The sequence below is a fragment of the Anser anser genome, assembly GCF_964211835.1.
Source record: "Anser anser genome assembly, chromosome: 12".
Classification (NCBI taxonomy): Eukaryota; Metazoa; Chordata; class Aves; order Anseriformes; family Anatidae; genus Anser; species Anser anser.
The window spans coordinates 16,498,744-16,521,165 of record NC_139733.1 but is presented as its reverse complement, the minus strand read 5'-3'; the positions used below and the strand labels follow the sequence as shown (position 1 = coordinate 16,521,165).

The following is a 22,422-nucleotide window of genomic DNA, read 5'->3' as shown; positions in this document are numbered from 1 at the left end:
GTAATCTTTGGATGGGGCTTTGATACTGAAAAATGGGGATTTGGTTCCAGAACCACATTGTGCTTGTGATTCAGATTCTCTCTGATCCGATTCGTATTTAATTTATTTATCCAGATGAGGAAGGCATCAGGAGGAGGGCACGAGGGTGGGTAGGCATGAGGACCAGGCTGCAGGGCCCTGCTCTGCCTCCTTGCCCTGTGCGCATCAGGCATCCTTTCTCCCCACCAAGATGCCTCCGATGGGGCACGTGCCTGTCTGCCTGCTCAAGGAAATGCAGCAAGTCTCTCAGCAGGGCAAATATGAACAGATGGGGAATCTTGCATCATCCGAGTTTCAGGAGAAATGTAAGGTTAGCTGTGCCTCATGAGATGCAGACTCCACTCTCTTTAATATTCTAGATTGCGCTTGTGAGCGAGACATGCTCTGGCAGCATGCTGGATGCTAACGAAGACCTCTTCATTGTCACGCTTACCATTGTGAGACGGCTGGCCTTGATTTCCATTTAGATGTACAATTTGCGAACTATTTTATCAAACAGCTGACACGCTCTGGAGAAGTTGCTTCATTAGATTTATTTATTTTGCCGGAGCGAATCCTTGAGTATAGACATTCTCAAATCACTTGTAAAAATTGTGAAGCATGGTTCTGCCCTCCAAAGATGGGACCCACCTGCTAGGTCTTCTTCATTAGGTACTGCTTTTCCTGCATTATGAGGGCTCCTAGCTTTCAGAAGTGCCTTTACCTCCCACATTATGGATTATAAGGCTTCACAGTTAAAATATTTAATCTCGTATTTTAAGTTCTGCTTCTCAAAGGGCTATTAATGCTGCAGTTAACAGCTGAACCACCTTAATGCTTCTCTAGTGGTTTTCTGTCTCCTTTTTCCCTGTTTTGAAAGCGCTGCAGCTGCACTGCTGCAAGCCTGCAGATAGCGGGGTATTTTCCTAATTGACAGCTGACATCTCCCCTGTCTTTTTGCCTTGGATCAATTTGTTCACTGGTTTTATCTGTGCTGTTGATTATCTCATGAGCACTCAAGATAACAGAGGTCCTTTCTCCAACAGTATTTCTTGGCAGTGCAGAAGATAAGACACGTGAAGTGCTGCAAAGCCCATCTTCCTACCCCAGCCAACACACTGTACCCCCGCAGCACCATCGCTGGCTTCAGCTGAGTCAGGACCTTGTGGACCCTGTGGCAGTGCCAAGGAGCACACACAACGCTTCCCGGAGCTGCTCAGCCCTGTGCACGGATAACACAATTACAAGCATTTTTCTCCCAAACTTTATTAAGGAGTTTCTTAAAATCTGTCTGCAGCACCCCATCATTAGATGTAATTAATGTTTGTGCTGTGGACAGGGGTAACCTTGCAGATCAAAGCTGTAGTAATTCATTTCTTTTCTGTTGCAAACAGCAACAATACCCAGAGCTCCCTTGAGCCGTTCCATCTTTATTAAATAGACAGAGCCTTGGCTGCTCAGATTTGATAAATCAAGGGCCAAGATGTGGGCTGAGGTGCAAGTGCGTATCTCCAAACATTCAATCAACCACCAATATAATGAGCGGAGGGTTGATAATTATAGAAACCTAGCATATTAACAGGCAGAACATTAATGGCAAAGAACAACATAGAAGCTTATATTCCCTCCAGCTGAGAAGGTAAATTGCATTTCCAAGTTATGACAAACTTGACATTTATTATTATCTATTATTATATTATTTATCTCCTTTAAAGTATCGTTTAGAGGCCTCAGATGCGGTCGGAGTCTGACCGTGCTCTGAAAAGGTTATATTTTAAGTCCCTGACATTAAAGATAATATTTCCTCCTGTCTCGGTTCTGCCAGCTTTAGCAGAAGTTAAGCTAATTGGGAATAAGTCCATCTGAGTGTACGGAGGAGTGTGAAATGCAAATGTGAAATTCTCCAGGTATATATTAGGCAGCGTCCTGCACTACCGCTCGCTGAGAGACTAGTAGGAGGTGGCTCTGCAAGGTCCCCGGGTCCTCCCCACGGCACAGACAAGGAGCCGGGGCACATTTGGGCACCGTGGTCTCTTCCACCTGCCTGCACAGCAGCCACCGTGCACGTGGGGAAGGCTGGCGAGGGCTGGAACCAACAAAATGAGGTCCCATCTGTGTGATGCATACTCACCGCGTGCCACCATAATTAAGGAGGATGATTACCGCGTGCAGATGTGCTGGTGTTGCACTTTGTCACTATGGCAGTAATTCCCTTTCTCACTTGGAGTTATGAGATAATAACTAAAGGTTTGTATTGTTAGCAGCTTCGTGGAATCTAGGTCCAATTTGTTGTGGCATTTCCTAACGTTCACTTCATCCTCATTGTGCCTAACCCAGGCTGCTACCACACTAATCAGTGGTGATTTTATTCTTAATTACTGCATTTTAAAATGACAATTACATTAAAAATTATATTGTGTAAAAACAAACTTACATTGCACAGATTTGTTAGGAATGGATGAAATAGAAGTCTACCCTTTTCTGGTTTTACAAGGTTTTTGCGAGTTGTTTTCCTTAATGCTGATCATAAAACAAGGAGCTCCCAACTTGTCACAGTATTTTGGTTTGCAAACAATACGTGGAGATAGAAATAAAAATTGTAAGAAAATTATTTATAGAAATAAGAAATATGAGTTCCCTCTTGCATGAATAGCTGTAAATTAGAACTCAGAGGAGGAATTGCTGAGGTTTTGGGCTCCCATTTCTGACATAAACTGGGGGACACTGAACTGAAGTGAATGAAGACAAGAGTGGATAGCAAACAGTTCCAGTAAGCCACCTCAGCTGAGCTTGTAAAATATGGTGATTATTGCACTGGCCAGGAAATGCTGGGCTGTGGAACTGGAGCATCTCACTGCCAGGAAAGAAATCACTTGGCTCAGGTGCAGTCTAATATTTCAGCCTAATTTATTTGCAGGTAGGTACACTCATGGGCAAGTATTATGAGCATTAGAAGGCCAACGTGAATCATGGATGGAAGCCTTCCAAACTCCACATACAAACTTTTCTTACTCACAGAAAAGAGGGACCTGCACTCACATCTTAGCTGTCTGCTGTTACTTCGATTTAACTCAGCAAGTTGTTAGTGACATCCGTTTGCTCCACTTCAGATATTTCATAAGGAAATAGTCGTGGATTACCCAAGATGAAAGGCTTCAAATGGGATGAGCTGCTCCAGTGGAAGAGGTTTTCCTGCTGCAGCCATGTCTGGGTGTGCTGGACATTTGCTCTGGCTCAGTAAGAACATTTCTGTGCTTTCCAGGAGAGGGAAGTTGTAGCAATAACCATTTTTGTGGAAAAAAAAAATGAAAATAAATAAATAAATAATCGAGCAGCCTGCTGTGGATTGGTTACTACTGGGGGAAAATGTTTCCATGTCTTGCAGGTGTGTCCTACTGCAAACCCTGGCTGAACAGAAATACTGTACTTTTCCCAGTTTTAAATCATGCCATCAGCATCTGGCTCATTTTACGGAAGGACAATCTGCACCCTGCAGATCAGTGAAAGCCTCCATTTATTATCATTACGTCAGTAATGTACCTCATCCCAACTCTTTGCTAATCACTCCAGCAATCATCTCGGGATGAGCTGCTTGCTGGGGACAAAATGCCCTCGGTGGGCATACAAACCCTTCTGCACCCTGTGCCACCCATGGGTTCACAGCACCCAGGTTGTGGCAGCTGCTGCACCATCGCCTGTTAAAAGACACTGCTTAATTCCTGGTCTGTTTCTTTCATTTGAGACTGTTCGTCTTTTGTTCTCAGATAATGTTTTTAAATATTGTGTTGTGCAGGGTTTTTTTATGAAACTCCTTCAGTGACCTACTTTGAGTTTAAAATAACCTTATTAGCAACACAGTAATGATAGTTAGCCTTCCTACATACGATTTGTCTTCAAGGCATTGCTCTAACTTTAGGCAATCTTCACAGTGGTTGTGAGAGGCAGGTGTTCATTGCAGTATTTTGAGACAATTCTGTTAAAAATGGAGATGATGAGGAAAAAAAAAAAAAAGATTGTTAGGCCTGTTTTCCACAGATTTTTTTAAAGTCTAATACTAAATTTTGTTGGGAAAATGAGGTGATTAAGAAACATGGAGGTAATGGCTGTCTAACCTTTAGCCAGGAGAACCTCTCATGTATGAGCAGCAACAGGAAGGATAACAGCATCTGCTCAGTCTACTGGTACCAAGACCATTCCTTGCATCTCAGTCATTTGTAGCTCTCCTGGATAATTTGACATAATGAAGCAGGCAAGAACAAGTTGAAAGCCCAGGAAAGTATTTCCAAGCTCCAACCAGCTCTAAAATATTTCAGAACATGGCTAAGTCCTGAATAGGAGAAAAAAAAATAGTGCTGTACTTTGGCTGCTTGTTCTTTTCAACGTCTCTTGCTAAGCCCTAGACTAAACCAAGTCCCTTGCTTATGGGACATACTTGGACCATTGCACGTTAGCCTTCCTTGGCCACCTCTTACCAGCCTCCATGCTCTTTTGAAAAGAAGTGAAAAAACATCTAGAGGTAAACAACTGCTGTGTTGTCACTGCAATTAGAGCTGAGCCATTCCCTGAGCAGCCAGAAAGCCCTTCGCTGCTCAATTTTTGGACCATGCTAAGGCATTCGATATGCTGCCATATGTTTTGGCCTAGAGACTGGATTGAATGTCAAACAGAATGAGATTCTATATGTAATTCGGTGATTCATAGGACAGACATCATATTGGCACATTTGAAACAGCTGCGGGAGCTGAGCCTCACGGAGGAATACCTGAAGGGGAAAAGCGAGCGGAGCGGCTGCCCTGAGCCCGGTGCTGGTTGACTGGGCTCTCCGGTTTTGACCAACAGGTCATCTCCTAACGCCAAAGAGGTTTTATATGCCCCTGTTGCAAAGAAAGGAATCCAAGGTTTGTGTATTTTCCGTATACCCTGCCTCAGGGCACGGGCTGATCCCCACCACGAAGGTTTAACCTGAGGGAGCTCATCTTTGCCCGCCGCAGTGAAGTGCTGACACACTCCCACGGCGATGAGACGGCTTTCCTCCATGCCCGCATTCATCTGAATTCCCCGGAGGTGAATCTTAAGTAAGAAACAATAGGCTTTGTGATTCATTATCGCTGGCGTGTGGGAGAGAAAACCCCGCTGTGCTGCGAGAGGCTCAGCTCAGCATCCTGCAGCTTCCCGCAGCACCAGCGGGTACCTGGGGCTCCTGGTGGGACCTTCAACCTGACCAGACTGTGATGGGAAGGCCAGGCACATCTTCTTCCATTTGCTCAGCAGAGATTCCGGGATGACCCCCTACTAACAAAAACTTTGTTTTTGTCTTTAAACTCTTCTAAGGGATGTGGGCACGTTTATTGTGGGAATAGCCGGTGCTTGCTGCGAATACAGAAGCATTTGGGATTTTGCTACCTTTTATACTTGATCAATTCTTCTGTTCTCCTAGTTGTCATCTGTGGGAGGTGGACCTCACTCTGACTCACCCAGCAATTATTGGGGAGGAAATCGATGGACAAAGTGGTTCCCATTTTGGAGAGCCAAGTAGTTGTGCTCCAGCTCATGATGTTTTTCAGGTTTTCATCCAAATGAAAACATTTTTGGCTTGTCAAACCGAAAGCAGAAATCAATTCAGAGCAACTAAGTTAATTCGTTTTCTCTAAAAAGAAATCATTTAAAAAAATATCTCTGCATAGGGAAGGCTGAGGTGAAAAATTATGTGAAATTATACAATGAAATTTGTTTTAAAATGAAAATCAAGGTTGTACTTTGAATATCCAAATGCAATATTGCAGCACCTACAAAACCATCATTATTTTTGTTGGAAAGCTCCTTACTGTGGGTTTCCCTTTTGATTAATCAGTTGAAAACGTCCGGAGATGATTTAGCTGGTCCTCATCTCATTAAGTTAAGCAAGAGATTGAATAAGTGGGCAGACCAGGAGGGGATATATGCGAGGGAGCCTTGCCCAGGCGTCTGGGAACTTGGCCTGTACACACACCACACACTGACTGCCTCACTAGGTGGCATTGGGTTCCTGAGGCAGGTCCTGAGCTGCAACTTCAGAAAGAATTACGCTGGATGCGTCACTGTACTTAAAAACAGAATATGGCACCGTGACTCATCCCACATAAACCTGTTAGTCCTAAAACACAAAGAAACGCTTATAAATGTCTTCTGGAAAGTTTATTTCCCTGTTCAGATTGCTGAAGCAAATGGTATGGTACCACAAATCCATTCCACTCTTTGTGCATTAAGTTTTTTTCCTACTTTTCTCTGCCACTAACTTGAAATGGAAAATACCTGCAAGAGACCCAGTATTTGCAGCTGTGCCACGGAACGTCAAGTGCAATGGAAGGCTGACCTCCGAGGCTTTCAGTAATATTAATAAATTGTCACTCTTTGAAAGCCCTTTTGGCACTGCATTCTCATCCTTGCAGAGTCATTTAAGCAGTTTCTACATAATGAAAATTATAGCACCACATAGTGCTTAATGAAAACACCTGGTGCCTGCATCTAACTGCTTTTATTGTAGCCAAACATCTCAAAGGATATTTACAGAGATGGGCTGACGCCGAGGTTCTCCTTGATGAGGAAATCATCAGCGGCTGAAGGCAAGATGTACAAAGCTATGTTCTCCTCTCTGCTCGGGAAGAAGTGGCAGCTGCTTGTTTAATCAAGGAGAGCTAGGGTGCATCCACGTGCCTTGAGGCACTCACCTGTGGGACAGCTTAAACCAGGGTGGTTTGGGAACCATCTGTGCTGCTACCTCCCTGAGAGGCACCTGGGAGCCTCTGGGGAACGCACCCAAAGGGGCTCAGCGGTACGGTCTTGGTTTCAGGGCAAGAAACATACACTTGCAGGGAGAAAATCAAATCCCTGCTGTGCAGGAGGGCTGAGGCCTCTGCTCCCCAAACCGGCATTTGCAGAACCAAAAGGCAGAGCAGAGCTGCTGTTCTGGGAGGACACAACCCAGACGTGCCAGGAGGGAGCGTGTGCTTCGCCTGCCCTCAGCAGGATTCGAGTGTGCCCAAGGTCTGTGTCAAAATCAGCCCCTTGCATGGTGAAAGCCAAGGGCCTGGTGCCTCGGCTCTCCAGATCGGGTGAGGAATCGAAAGTATGGAGGTGCCGTCACTTCCACACCCCTCTGCTGGCAGCATCGCCCAGGGACCTGGTGTCTGAGCACACCGAAAGCTGCAGAGGTGCCTTCAGCCTGCTCAGGACAGAAATCCCAGAGAGCCCCTACGGGAGGTAGACTGCTCTGAGAGGAGCACAGAGAAAACTGCATTAATTTAAGCGCAAAATGAAATTAAACAGAAAATTTGAAATGAGGGAGATTGTTGGCTGTCTCAACAGGAAATTACTGTCCCCTAACACGGTTAGGCAGCCTGGCCCCAGGGCGGCTGGGCAGAGCACTGTAGATGCCCTGAGCACGGGGAGGTTTGGAAGGGGGATGCTCAGGACTAGTTCAAGCACTTCTCAAGAGGCAACGCAAACAGCCACAGTTGGCCAGTGAATCACTGACTGCTGAGAGGTGACAGACACATCCAAAGCACCAGATCAGCCTCCTGTCATTTGTCTGATGGAGTCTGGTGGGAGAAGGGTGATGATCAGGTGTGAGGAGGTGACAGTCCCTGCACAGCCCCTGGAGGCCCTGATGTGTCTGGTCCCCTGGGTCATGGGGCAGAGATGGCATCTTCCCCCTTGGGACAAAAACACACAACCCTCCTCGAGCTCGAATGCAGTCAGGGTAGTTTCCCAGCCTGCAAAATGAGCTTTTCTTTGAGGGGCTGCAGAATGGGCTTTTCTTTTTTCCTCAAAAAGGGAAGGAGCTGGCACAAGGCAGCACCCTGCACCAGCACTTTGCCAAATGCATCCTTCTTCATCTCCCCATGGGTAGCAAGCGTCACCGAACCCCAACCCCATACTGACCCTCTCTACAGAGCAAGGGTGCCTCCGACCCTTCAATTCTTCAGTTTTAGTTTGAAATCACGCAAGGGATTACAACTGCTGAAAGGAAAGGGCTTTCCTTTACTCTTTCCTGGGAAGGCTGAAATGTTGAAGGTAATGGAGAGGGGACATGAGAAGGTCCCTGGGTGAAAATAACAAAGAACAGGAATTAACGAGTATAAAAAAAATGCTAGCTTTGTTCTCCCAAACTTGCGGCAGAGCCCAAGCCCAGAAATTCTGCAAGGACAGAGTGGATCAGTGATAACCCTCAAGAACAGAGAACAAAGCGTGTAACTGAAAACAGCGTCATCTTCAGTACAGTTAGAGAACAGAGCAGAATTAACTCAGCTGGTGAAAACATCAGCTGAAATATCTCCTCCTTTTCACCAACAGGTCGATGTTTAATGAATATTTCCTATTAGAAACAGCAGGTAAGTTGGAAAAGGTCTGCTGGCAGGTTCCAAGTCTTCTGTAATGTTTGAACATATTTCACCAGTTCAGAGCTATGTTCACATTTATGCTAATAATCCCTCTTAAATACCAATTTAAACACAAATTCCTGAAGCTAAAACCCATTAGATATTTCGGTAGGTGAGTGCTGAAGATCTGAGAACTTGCATAGCACATATTGTAGTATGAGAAATAGCAGCAACCTAATAATACTAACCGCTTAGTAAACATAATGGAAATGAGCACAGAACATTGAATACTTAATACAGCTCCTTTGTAAGTGTTAAAGACTGCCTTAAAGCTGCAGGTAAGGAGATAAGGATTTGGCAGCTTCTTTTAAATGAGGTAAAACATAAGATGCTAAATTATGCATTTCAAGATCCAGAGAAGTCAGTGAAAACATCTTCAAAAGAAAGACTTAACTGTAAAGGTTCCCTGTTTGCTGACTTCTGCCTATGCGCAGGCAAAATACATCTTCATCCCAGCCTTACGTTTGGTGGGAATTCAGATTTATCATACCTTTTGCTGAGTTCATGTTGGAAGGCAATTAGTGAAAGAGCTCAAGCAAGAGGCCATCAATATTGCTCTGCTTGATTAAAAAACCCATCTGGAGCTGGCAGTGAAGTAGCCTGCTATTGGCAGGGGTTATTTAGTGCATCACCGTTCCTCTGCAAAACTCTGCATTTCCTCCATTATCACAGGGTGAGATCCCTGTGGGCGGAAACTTGGGAGACGGTTTTAAAAGTGAACGTGAAACGGAGTGAGACTGTGATGCTTGTCAAAGGGATCAGCCCTAGAGGCTGCTGGCTCCCTGGATTTTGGTACAGCAGATCCACCTGAGGGGCTTCAGCATCCTCTGGGTTTTAGACCACCATTTGCTCCTTTAACTGGTTATTAAAATAACCAAGGGTGAAGTACCTGGGTCTCCTGTGTTTTAACCCTCGTGGTCTAAGGACATGAAAGGGGCGAGACCTTCAGGGAGAGGTGATATCTTGCATCTCTAATAGCTGGAAAAAGAGCCAACAAAAGCTCTTTTTCAGCTCTAAAATCTTACTGACGGAGGGCTGTGTGGGTTGAGCACTTCACAGAGAACACAGAAAAGTAGAAGTGAAGCCTACCTTAAATGAGCCTTTATTCCCACATTCTTCCTGTACTGGACTTCGGAGCTAAATCTTCATCCCAGAAGAACGGGTTGTGTGTCTGAGCGAACGCCTGATTGTTCCAGCTGCATCAGCTGCTCCAGGGCAGGCACTGCCTCTCCTTACCAACTTTCCCTTGACCACAGCTTAGTATGCATGCAGCAATTTGGCATGTCACACGTTCATCCCCTCCAGCCTTGCTGGCTTGCTCCTGCGCTAGCTGCAGGAGAAAAGCCACCGTGAAACTCCCCCAGCTGCACTTTGTTTCACCAGTTTATTTGTTTGACACGAGGGTGGGGGACCACTGGAGCTCTGCATTTCCCAGCTGAAGCAGCCAGCATGGTGATGGTGGTCAGCATTTAAAATGGTCAGCCAAGGGCAAAATATCTATTTACCCTGGCTGGGAGCTGTTAGTGATTGAGGAGGTCTGTAGTTGAGGAGGAGGAGGAGGAGAAAAAGGGGCAAAGAAGACGAAGGAAGGAAGTTAGGCATAGTGGGTACCGTCTCATCAGTACTGGTTTCAGCTGCGCTCCCATTTTCATTCAAAACAATTGGTTCCAAAGAAAGCTACTCCCAGGAGTGGAACCCTTCAAAGCTGAAAGGCTTTATCTTGGGTGAATCACTGAGTCATTAACAAAGGAAATCAGCTTGATCGCTTATTTTTAAACCTGCTTTTCTCAGAGTCCTCTGAAAGTGGAATTTCACAGCTCTCACAGCCCAGCCTCTGCTTACTGCCTGCAGCAACTAGCAGTTGTGGAGCAGCACTTCAATCACCTTCCTGCGTGCGTAGACGTTCACAAAGGCCTGCATTACCTTTCACAGCAATATATGGGCTATTTCTCACCAGCTGGGGCATTATTAAGTCCTTTCCAGCTCAAGGCTGGCACATTTCCTTTCAAGGTTTCAAACCTGAAGATTAAAAATCATGGAGAAATTCTCCTTCAGTCGCTGCTGGGACAAAACCCTTGGATTTTTCAAACCCCAGGACCCAGATTTAGCTCTGGCGTAGCAGGGCATGGCTACTGTTCAAGTCGCTCCGTCTGGATGCAGGACACTATCAGCTGTAGGGACTTCAGGCCCTATGTTGCTTCTCTGGCCAGGGTACTGGGAGGCTGTGTACTTCCAGATCCAAGCAGACAGGGCAGGATGTCATGTGGAGGGATCTTCTCACAGGAGAAGGATGGAAGAAGAACAAGCTAAGCCTGCTCCCTGCCATCTGTTATTAAAGCATCTCGGTTTTGCCAAGATCCTCCACTTATCCGCAGAAGCCTCCCCATAACGCTGACTTTCACTCCTTGGATCTGCCTGGGTCCTTCTTCTTTCATTCCAAATCGCTCAAAAAATGCCATAACGTGAGATTTGTACCAAGCCAGGGCCTCGGTCCTGCTGCCCAAAGACACTGAAGCATGGCACATCTTGTGTTGCTGGCAAGGGCGCTCAGGCACTGAGGGAATGCAACAGATGATTGAAAAAAAAAATAGATGTAACATTTTAACAAGAAAACAGTTATCTGGAAAATAAGGTTTTTCCAACCTTAATGATCCTACGATTTCGCCTTGCCTGGCAATCCTGGTGGTGGAATACAACAGTCAAAAGAATGACATTACCCATATGACATATTCACATAATTTTGAATTGAAAGTCTGGTGTTATTCTTTACCTTTCTGGGTCAGTCCAAGCTCCCATATAGTTTCCATTGTAGGAAAACCATTACAAACAAACCTATTAAAAGTATTTTTACCTGAATTTTATTACTTTAAGATAAAGCTAATCACTGTTAGAGTTTGGGGGAACTAAGGAGCACACTGATAATAGAAATTGAACTCTTCCTTCAAGCTACCAGAGGGGAAGTACTTAATCTTGGGTAATTTCACCCCAAAATCTCTTATGCACCTGTAAGCTCCCATTTTCATTTTTCTTTATTTTTTATTGACTCCAGTGGATTCAAGTGAACGACGCCACCAGGCAAGAATATGGCCCTGAGTAATTTTTTTTTTTTTATCCTGAGAAAATACATCTAAATAACACCATAATACAGTAAGGCTGTACAGAAGAATATGGAGAAGGAGAAATTACTGAAACTCAGCCGGACTGTTTGCCAGGATGATATTACAGAGCTGGCAATGGAAACAGTTCAGTTGAATATATTTATGATCAAACTCAACTGAAAGATACCGGTCACACTGGATTTTAATTAGTTTAATGGTTATGCCTAAAATGCAGTCAGATTTATCAACTGGAAATCCCTTTAGCAGTCCTTATTTTGTGAAGAAGTAGTGCTAGAGGACCTTTCCAAAACAACAAGAAAACATTACTCATACATTGTGTACTACTTAAATACAAATATTGCTTCAGGTCTCAACTACAAGGAAATTATTGAGATAGCTTCAGAAGTATTGTCTGATTAATTTATTTTTATTAAAATATTTTTTTGAAGATCAACACGCTGCTGAGGCCATACTGCATTTACAACAGTGAGTGGATCTTTTTGGAAACCCCAGGGACCATTCCCAGCAGTATTTGCAAGGAGAGCAGACCTGCCCTTTCCTCTTGGGGGTCACAGACTCTGTCTCGTTTTCTTTGCTTATTTTATAAGGCACAGATCCTCCCTCTGCCCCTCCCAATGTTTATTGTTTTCAAACCAATGGAGTATTTATCCATGCTACCCATATTGCTAACAGAAAAATTCTTCCTTAATGCAATAAGTTTTTTCTCTACCAGCCTACTTTCTGTTTGTGTTATACATCAATCACACACTCAGAGAGATGTGATACAGAATGCCATAAATTCATGAAAATCACTAATCAGATTTAATGCTGGGTGAAGGCCCCCAGATCACCTTCAGACTGGAGGCAGGTGCTGGGCTTGGCAAGGTGCTCTGCATTTGAAGACTTCACCGAGCAAGTCTTCAGCAGCTGAACCTGTGCTTATGGCAGTCACTGGGGATGGTGGTCAGGTTTTCAGCTTTGAAGAAAATCCTGAGGTTTGTTTTCATTCTAAATGAAAAAAAAAAAAAAGTATCAGAATTTTCCTGTAAACATGTTTTTTTCTTTTTATTTGGTTTGGGAACATGGGAGTGTTTCTTTTCACTCATACTAGATCACGTAGTTCTGATACAACACTAACTTCTGTTTCAATAACATGAGAACACCCATAGTCTGGTACTTATCCTGTTATTACAGCTAATATTCTGCTGTATCAAAGTCCAAGTGAAACAGCTTCAAGCTATTATGAAAAAAAGTATTCTGACATAATAGAGAAATGGGTTTCTCTGTTCCATCCTCTACGAGTTCACTTCAGATTTCAAAAACTTCGTCCAACGCCAGGCTCCTTTACAAGAACATTTCTAAGGCAAAAATAAAAAGAAAAAAACACCACTCCTTTGGAAATGAGTTCACTTGTTATTTATTCACACAAAATCGTAGCCGCCTTCTGCACGCACAGCCTAGAGGAAGAGAGCTGTGTTTCCCAGACCCTTTCTTCTCCTCCGTCTGCCTTAGAGGAAGCAGCCGTGAGCTGAGGAAGCCCAGGAGCCGTGCTCTGGTGATGCAGAAGCTGCAGCTCCAGCGCCGGGACTGGCCCCGGGGACCCAGCAAACGCCCCGCGTGCTCCCAGACACCTCGGCACCATCCTGCCCTGCTCTCAGAAGTCGGCTCTGTGACGGAGGTGAGATGACTCGGAAAATAATAATGAGGCTTAATCTAATTGAAAACACTTTCTTTACCTTTGGAAAGGTTCGGGTCCCAGCTCAGGCGATGACCTTCAAGATCTATGGTGGAAACTCCAGCAGCGCTGACGAACGTTACATAAATTATCCTCCCTGAATGCAGAATAATCACCACAGTTAATACAGTTCACTAGTTAAATTTACTTTATTGTATTTCACACAGACCTATTTACACTTTAAGACCCAATTTGTTCCTGTCTACTAGAATACATATTGATTTTCTCAGTTTTAACGTGCTGCAGAGCAACATTGAGGTGAAGCTCTTCTTAGACTGAGCCTCTTGCAGCAAGCAGTATTTACATCTGAGAATAAGGCCAGTTCTCTACCACTGGACCTGCAGGGCTGAAGCATCCAACCACCACCAAAGGCCAATTTTATAACAGTTAATAAAAGCCAGAACGACATGAAAAATGACATGTGGAGAGCTGGCACCCAGTCCAGTCTCCGACTGTTCATTTTCTAAGCCTTCCTGTAAGAGTTTCATTATTTTTTTTTCAATATTCCAGTAACAGGAAAGGGATAAGGGGTGATTCCCTGGCTTTGGTCCCCCAAAGGTGATGCAGCAGTGTGAACAGGGGTGCTTTAAAACACCGTGGCTGAAGGTGTAATTTTGGTGAGTATTTTCATATGCTGTGCCTATTCATTGTCATCAATTATTAATGCTGCCTTCAAATCGGAGGTTTTGGAACTGAAGCAAACTCAAAAATTAAAGTTATTTAAGCACAACATCATTTCAAAACAGATGTAGTTTTTTTAGAAAGAAGCAAGTAAGCAACATAATTCTTGTCTTAATTCTTAAAGGCAAGTTCTCAAACATACAACAAGCAATTTATTTCTATTCTCATTATGTTCCCAATAGTTTTGAGGGTAAAATATTTGTAAATGCCTTTCTAATCATTAAGGAAGAGCATCCACCTGCAGCACTGCAGCATCGAGGACCAGTGGATTGGGGTCCCTGCCTATGGAGAATTTGTTGCCTGAGAGTGGAAACCATGGCCATGCTTCCTTGTGGGTTTTCTTAGCATTTTAACATTTTGCATGCTGCAAACATTACTATTTTTTGGATAATGATCTTACTCATTGAAATAACTATCAACATCTCTGCACAATAGGCATCTCAGAGGGACAAAACTATTACCAAGAGTGAAACTTCCAGCTGAAGAGAACTGGAAGGGAATAAAATGGGGGAAAATATGGCATTTTGTCTAGCTTTTAAAATACAAAGCTTTTGGAAATGTGAAGCATTTTGTCTCAAAGCTTTCAAACTGCTATTGGATGCTTCATTTGAAAGAATAGCTGTTTTCTTTTAAAGTCTGATTTGATTGACAAAAGAAAATCATTAAATTGTTTACAGCGAATCAGACCTTTTAATTCTAAGCCAAACAAAAAGTGTCAGTTGTATACAAGCAATTTTGGTTAAACCTGAGTGTCTTTGCCCTTGGGATGAAGTACGCATGGAATGTACAACCTGTAGGGCTTCAGACAGAGCACATGGCAGTTGGACTTGCTCTGTGAGGGAAAATAAAAAGACGTGGCAATCATTTGAAATTAGAGATCTGCCCGGGAATGACCGAGACAAGAAACTACAGCAGACATTACTAGGCACTCCGCTTTTCTTACATGAGGTGTTTAATCCTGTGGCTTGTAGTGGTTCTGCACTGACATCCCTTTTTACATCTTCACTTTTAAACAGCCCAGGTTCCTCACGGTTCCCATGGGACCAGAGTTAGACCAGTGCTCATCAAGTCCTCCTCATAGTACAGAAGTCATGCACCATGCAAAGGTAGAAATGAGAGCTGCAATACAGACACTGGGATATATGTGACTGATTGGCATACATACCAGCATATGGCACCCAATTCTTCTTTAGAATATAGTAACAGCCTCACTTGAGTCTACTACAAGAGATATTTGCATGCTGAAGGGCAGTACTCTGCAGCACATCACAGTTTCTATGGAAATACATGTTTTTGTCTGCTTGGTATCTGAAATATAATGGCAGACATGGCAATATCCACACCAGAGGGCTGGTATTATAAATGGCACCGTGGCTGTGTAATCCCATGCCCTGTGGAAAGCTTTGTTGTGTGATGTAAGGGCTGAGTAGTGATCGGCATTTAATTTGACTCTAGGGAAGCACAGGGGAAGACTAATGAGCCTATCTGTGGACAGCTGAATGTTTAAAGTTGCTGTTACACGGATAGCCCTTTCCCTGAAATGTAACGATTTACATTTTTACATAAATTCTAATCAATTTGACTTGTAATATTGCTAATAAAACATGATCTTTGCTGCAACTTATCTACAATTTTAACGTAAGATGAGATATTGAAAATGAGCAAGAAAAAAAAAAAAGTGAAGAAGGAAAAAGACCAGAAAGAAGAGAAGCACCAAGGATGTTTTATCTGATAAAGGAATTTTGTGGTCAGTTAATCCATGGATCTCATGTCTCAGAAAAAAATCTCATTGCTGAGTGAGACTCAAACCTCTGTATAGACTGACATTGGCAATGTCCAAGGCAAAGTTCCTATTGAAATCCACAACACTAATATGGATTTAAAATAATCCCATTGAAATGTACAGAAGGTGGCAATTCATATCCAGAATCAGCAAAGCAACTCATCTATCTAGGGTGTATAAAAATGTCTGTGCAAGGACAACCCACAGAAGCTACTTTGCTAACTGAAAATGGAATTGAAAAAAAAAACATATCTGAAGGATCCTGTCTGTAAAAATAAATCCCATGTAGGAAGCTACACTGACAGAACAAAATAATTGTCACAGATGACTCTTCTGCACTATCAACACTAAAAACCTCTTGAAGAAAGGAAACCTCAGCTCAGCTCCCAGCTCCTCTCTGGAAATAGCAGCAACAGTGAATTTTAATCTCTGAGCTGATTGCATGGGAGAAAACAAAAATAAGAACCTTCCCAAAGCTGTTACAAAGCCTGGAAAAGCAGCTAGGTTTGGTCATCGATTCCAGGTTTTGTATTGCATAGATCATTGTGTGGATCCAATCCTGAGAGCTGCAGCTTCTGCTGAGCTGCCGGTTCCTGGGGGTATTTCCTGGAGCCACCAAGAAACAGAGGGGACGGTATGCGCTGTGAGGTGCCCCAAGCAGGACTGAACCCCGAATGCCCCATCTAAGTGATGCAAAAGTGAACTCAACATTGGAAAAGAAGTCGATGAAGTTTCCATTAATAGACATTGCAAGGAAAATTATTACATGACTTTCATCCTCAGAATTAGAACTCCAAATTGCTGTTTGTTTGGTTGTTTTGTTTTTTTTTTGTGTAATTTTTTTTTTTTTGGGGGGGGGAGGGTGTGTGTGATCATTTCACACAAATTTCTTGGATCTGGGGGGTTGGTGCCAGCTTTCTCATGCACATCCCTGCGATGGGCCGAGATCCTGTACCAGTCCTGATCCTGCACATTTCTGCTGCCCACATGAGGATGAACTACTCGCATGAGGGAGAACTTGTGACACGTTTAAAAATAAATCCCTGTGTAAGTGCGCTGATAACAATAAAATGTCTCCAGAGCTGCATCTGGAGAACACCTGAGGAAGCCATCAGTGGTGACGCAGTACCTACCACTCTGTCCTTCGTCTCTGCATCCTCAGCCTGCGATGCCTCCCATGTCCAGAATACAGCAGCATGCATCAGCCCCAGTACAGCAAAGCATCTGAGAACATTTCACTCTAAGCAGACACTTAAATCTTACATTAATATCAGTAGGACACAGGCAGCTGCTTAAACACTTTATTGAACAGGAACAGACTTAAGCAGGCACTTACACGCTTTGTTCCATCAAGACATAAACTACCTCTGAAGCAAATCAATGAATTTTCCCTTTCTATATGCACATGCATAAAACATGCACCCGAGCTGAGCGCTAAATCAGAACGTACTTTCTTCCTCAGTCTAAGTAAATTCTTGTTTGCTCCAGACTCCATTCCTGCCAGATATTTTTCATTTCAGCTCCACTAACAGGCACAGCAGGCTCAGCCTCTGTGTCTCTAACGAAGTTATTTTGATGGACACAATGGAACACGTTCTGCATGCCTTGCATAAAGAAATAGGCTTGCAGGACCCATCAACAATGACAATGCTAGTTCACCATACAGAGTCAAATAAAATAACGCAGGTGGAGAAATTAGAAATATTAATCTGCCTCTAGATCCAGGCTTTTACCAATCTGAAAAGGAAGATCTCCAAATTATAGCACTTTCAGAAGTGCACCAAGCTAATAATAAATTAGCTCCCACCCTACCTGTTTTTCAGCCCATCTGGCTGGAAGGTACACACAGAGGCACCTACTAAGTTTGCTGTGGTTTGGGCTTTGTCAGCATTACCATTATTAAATCCTGTTTTCAGAGTTTTATAACTTGCCTGTGAAAATTTACTCCAGGCTCAGGGCTGACATTTAAAGCGTCAGCTGAGAAGAAATTAATTCCCGAAGTGTATTTCTGAATGTGCATGGCTGTTGGTTTGTTTTTTTTAAAGTTGCACGAAAGTAAAGGGAATTGAAAGTTGATGGGCTGGGATGCTTTTCCAAGTAATAAATATTTTCAGCCCCACCCAGGGAGCTTTCTAGGGTTGTTTTTATTTAAGGCAGAGACATTGTTCTCACTCCCCAAGGGCTTGACTAAAACCAGCTCATCACTTCAGATGAGCCATACCCTAAACCAAGGAGATGGTTCTTCCGCAAACTGTGCAGCTCCACAAGGCTGTGACACTAATGCAGCACCCCGGTGAGACACTGTGACACTGTGACACCGCTCTCAGTGACTGCAGTGGGACCAAGGTTTCATCCCTCCCTGGTGCACCGACACCAGCCTCTGTCTCTCCTGTCCTTGTGATCCAGCCTGTGATCCCGCGATACACCTGTGGGGTATATATCTGCATCTCAATATTATCTTCCTGCCCCATATTCTTCTCTAATGGCTCTCCCTGATGGAAGTTTAAATCCACCCTGTCGCTGCTTTTTATGAGGAGCCCCCTTGCTTCTAGGAGTACTGTATTCGTTTTGAGCCTTATGGTTGATCAGGAATGAACTAATTTAGCCAAGGCCAATCTAAATGACAAACTAAGTTTTTCTCTAGTGGGCATTTAAACTTTTAAAAAAGCAGAATGATTGTAAAGACAGTTTTGAGCCAAGCGTCTGGCAGGCATTGCATTTGTCACTAGGGAGACAAGGGCCATCAATCTAACTAAATTGCTGTGTCTATATGAAATACTTGGCAATAATCAGGCAGTGGAAAAAAACAGAAAACAAGCACAAATTGTAGGCTTTGCACCCCCAGCCTTGCAGGAGTGAAAATGAGATTTTTTTTTTATTTATTTTTTTTGCTTCTTTCCCTCTGCCATTTTGGGCTGCATGCTGCTGGTACGGGCTGACATTTGCTGTCTGCCCAAGCAGCAAGAGCAGCCTGTGCAGAGGTGAGGAGCATCGCTCCCAACCAGCCAGCTACAAAAGAGCCAGAAGGGACCTTCCCAAGCCCATCAGGGAAGGCATTACTTCGTAGCAGCTCAGTAGCCACGAGGACCATGAGGACCACTTGCAAAACTGCTGCACACCCCCCCAGAAGGAGCTGGTCCCACTCCAAAGAGCATCCTGCCCTGATAGAGTGTCCTAGGAAATGGGCAGTTCTCTGCCTCCTTCTTCCCGGTGATCCTGACAAAAAACCTGGACCAGCACGGACGTGATGCTGACAGTCAGATATTTTGGCAAAGCCCACTTGTAACAAGGTTTTTTGTATGTACCTCTGAGTAACGCAGCGGCAGATTATTTTGCCGTCAGGATGTACCCTCCCTGCTCAGAGCTGCTGGTCAGCCTGCTCCCAGCAGGGTCAGAGCATCCTGCCTCGGATGCAGTGACTGAAGAGTCCTGGGGCAGTCTGCCGTGCTGAGTCGCCCTCCAAATTAGTTTTTACTGGTGGCGTGCGGGGTATGGTTCCCAGCTGCTTTTGCCTAATGTTCTCTTGCCTTGTTGAACGTTGGAACACAATTTCATTTCAGGCCAGCACGCTTGGCTTCTGTGCATTTGCTTTCTCTTTCCTCCCTGTCCCAAGTACTCAGGGTGATTAGATTAGGGTTACTTTGAGGATTATTCAGAGAAATCCAGCCTTTGCCCAGCCTTCTGCTGCTACGATGTGTCCCATCCCTGTCCTCTCCCTCGAACTGCCAATCTGATTTGTAAGTGATATCAATAGTTTCCTTATACCACTTTTGTCTTACTTTGTAAATCATATTCCCTTCGTGGCATACTGTCAAACGCTTCCCTGAAATCATGATAGATGATGTCCTCTATTACATACTTATCTAGCAATGCCCTGATGTACTCAGAGAATTCAAACACATTTGTCAGGCACAAGCCTTCCCACGTGAATGCAGCAGTCACTCAGCAGGTCCTGGCGATATCTGCTCCAGGCTTGGAAGACATCAATTCTGCTGCAAACCCGCTCTGTTTCTGGTGTCTGTTATGTATCTTTGCATGGGGCTCCATTTCTCAGACAGTGAGAAATCAGACAGGGAGACGCACGCAGAAGGACAGGATTCTTTACAAAAGAAACAAGGACAAACTCTCAGGTGTCAAACACTGTTTTTTTCTTATTTCCAGCATAGGCAAATTACCATTTCTGTCTCCCAAACTGTCTTTTTCACCTAGAAGAACAGTACCTGAACATCTCATGAGTACTAGAGGCAATGTGTTCCCCAGAAAGTGTGTAACACCTAGGAAATGCCAGCAATTTGGTGTGAGAAGGCACTTCTTTGGTTGGACGAGTCCCCCACGGTGCTCTGGTCTGGACCTCAGCCTGCCAGGAGATCCTGATGCTGAGCTTGTAGGAGACCAGCAGGGAAGGGGTTAAGAGGGAGCAGCTCTAATCTGACAAACAGCGGGGCTGGAAAGCCTCAAAAGCCCTGCAATATGTAGGCTGGCATATGTCGTCTCCTCATACGGCTGGGTAGGTTACGCTGCGAGTGACGATGCATTTGCACACAGAAGACACTGCAGACAGTAGCAGTGCCGCCTGCGTCCTCGTGTGACAACTGTCCCTCGTCAGTCTGTCCCACATGCAGCTACCCGTGTCACTTAGGTCGTTGTCGCTCCCCAGAAATGCTTACCTAAGCTGTTCTAGAAATCTGGGTAGAAATTCAGCCTCACATTGTTTTTCTGTTCCTTTTCCCTCCTAGAGGAAGGAGGTTACCCGCTCTCAGAGATCACTATACGGATCCAGCATACTGCAAATCCAAAATTATACTAAAAAATATCAGCCAGTGCCCCTTCTCCTGCCTGCCAGGCCCACCTTCATTTCTTCAGCAGGTTGGGTTAGCTGATTAGGTAGAACAAGGCCAAAGAAAATCAAAGCCACATATTCATTGTAGCTTCCCTGGAAACCTCAGCTGGTGCTTAGCAGGAGAAAGGATCACCTCTGATCGTCCAGAGGGGGAAATGGCAGTGCCTTCCCTCCCAGCTATGGCAGGAGGGCATCTTCAGCTATGGTGGAGACATCTTCACCCAGAGATGTGTCCTTCGGGGTGGGTTTGGTGGCTCCACCAGAAAGAGCTCCTGAATATTCCTGCCAACAAAAGAGGGTTTGGGTCGTCACCAATCTGATCGTTGCCTCCAGCAAACACAAGGCAGAAGAGACATGTGGTAGCACAAACCACACCGACTGCCTGTCAAGTCCAGTATTACTTTTATTTGAAGCAAATAAATATATAACAGGGCCCTCCACCCTGATGGAAAAATACTCTGCCAGCATTCATGGTGCCTACGGTGACTTTCAAAAGAAGCTTTTAGCATGCAGCTCAGCACGCCTAAAAGAGCTTCAGACATAGATCAGGTATACGTGGGACTGCCCAGCCTCCAAGCTACCTGTTATTTTTCATGTGTGTTTTGCCTGGAAGTCGCCATCCAGAAAACGAAGAAAATGAGATGTGGCTGAGATTGGCTCACGTGGGGACCAGCACCAGAGCAGCATCCCTCTGGTGGCACAGGGACGGATGCTCTGCTCCCTGCCCAACCTCAGAAAAGCCGTTGTGCCCCCGTGGCTCAGACACCGCCGCTTCTTTGCTGTCCCTGGCACACAGCCTTGCCCACAGGCCTTGCAGACATCCACCATGGCACGCAAATTAATGTATGGAATGGGTGCCTTCACATAGCTCCTGGGAGCAGTTGTTTCGGGAGCGGAAGAGTACTTTAATGACAGATTACAAATTGAATTTTAATGGCAGACAAATGGTGAGCTTTGTCTCTGCATCAGTAGTCTCACAAACAGGCTCTTGACCCTATAAAAAAATGCTGGCTGATCCTCTGCATTAAACTGGCTGATCACCAAGGAACAGCTCTGCGTTTCGTACTCCCTCCCCATAAATATTCCCATTTTTGCTCCATCGTGCCATGCCAACCAGGACCACCAACAGCCCCTCACCGTACCTAGGGCTTTTGCTCCCTTTACCACCCTGCAGACTGCACCGTGACTATCCATCATCCCACGGCCACCCTAAGCCCTCGGCGAGCTGTCCCAGGGCACGGGCAGGCTGTGCCAGGGGCTGGGGTGGGAGAGGAGGAGCACAGCGGGATGGATCCCGCACGGCTCGGATCAGCGCACACACCGCTCCAGCTCGCGTCGAGTGACAGAAGCAATAAGAGCAATTAAACAAAGAGGTCTAATGGGAATTTTAATCTTCTCTCTGCTAAATGATGATGGATGTCAGCAAAGGATACATGGAAGAGAATATTTGAATAGGCTCCCCATGCTGTGTCTATCGCTACCAATTTATTTGGGTTCATGGAAAGTTTCTCTGCTATAAATAAAGTACAGAACTTCGTGGGACTCACCAGCAAGACCAAACTCGTCTCCAACCTTTTACTAGTTGCAGTGAGAAGGTTTCATCTTCTCATCTGTGCATGTTGGATTGATTTCCTTTTCTCTGGTGTCTATCTCAAGTATTTACAACACTGAAAAAGCAATATTAGGAAATAGGTTCATTACCTATGTCCAGAGCAATATTGAGACTGGGATTTCAAAACCACTTGTTGGCTCAAGCAGGCTCTTACTGAAGACATTTGGATGTAAGATTTTAAAACGGGACATTTAACTGCTTATGTAGAAAGTTATTTACCTCCTCCTTGCCAAAGGAC

At 44.6% G+C, this 22,422-nt stretch overlaps 2 long non-coding RNA genes across 2 annotated transcripts; one reads left to right on the top strand and one right to left on the bottom strand.

The window, feature by feature from the left end:
* Positions 1-1,119: 1,119 nt before the first annotated feature.
* Positions 1,120-13,759, bottom strand: LOC310880370. The gene is made up of 3 exons (XR_014571653.1): positions 13,270-13,759; positions 9,525-12,541; positions 1,120-1,240 (listed from the first exon to the last, which is right to left on the bottom strand). It is a non-coding gene; the product is annotated as an uncharacterized lncRNA (long non-coding RNA).
* LOC310880369 lies at positions 12,397-16,532 on the top strand. Its single transcript, XR_014571652.1, has 4 exons — positions 12,397-12,528; positions 13,046-13,211; positions 13,779-13,885; positions 14,175-16,532. It is a non-coding gene; the product is annotated as an uncharacterized lncRNA (long non-coding RNA).
* Positions 16,533-22,422: the final 5,890 nt, after the last annotated feature.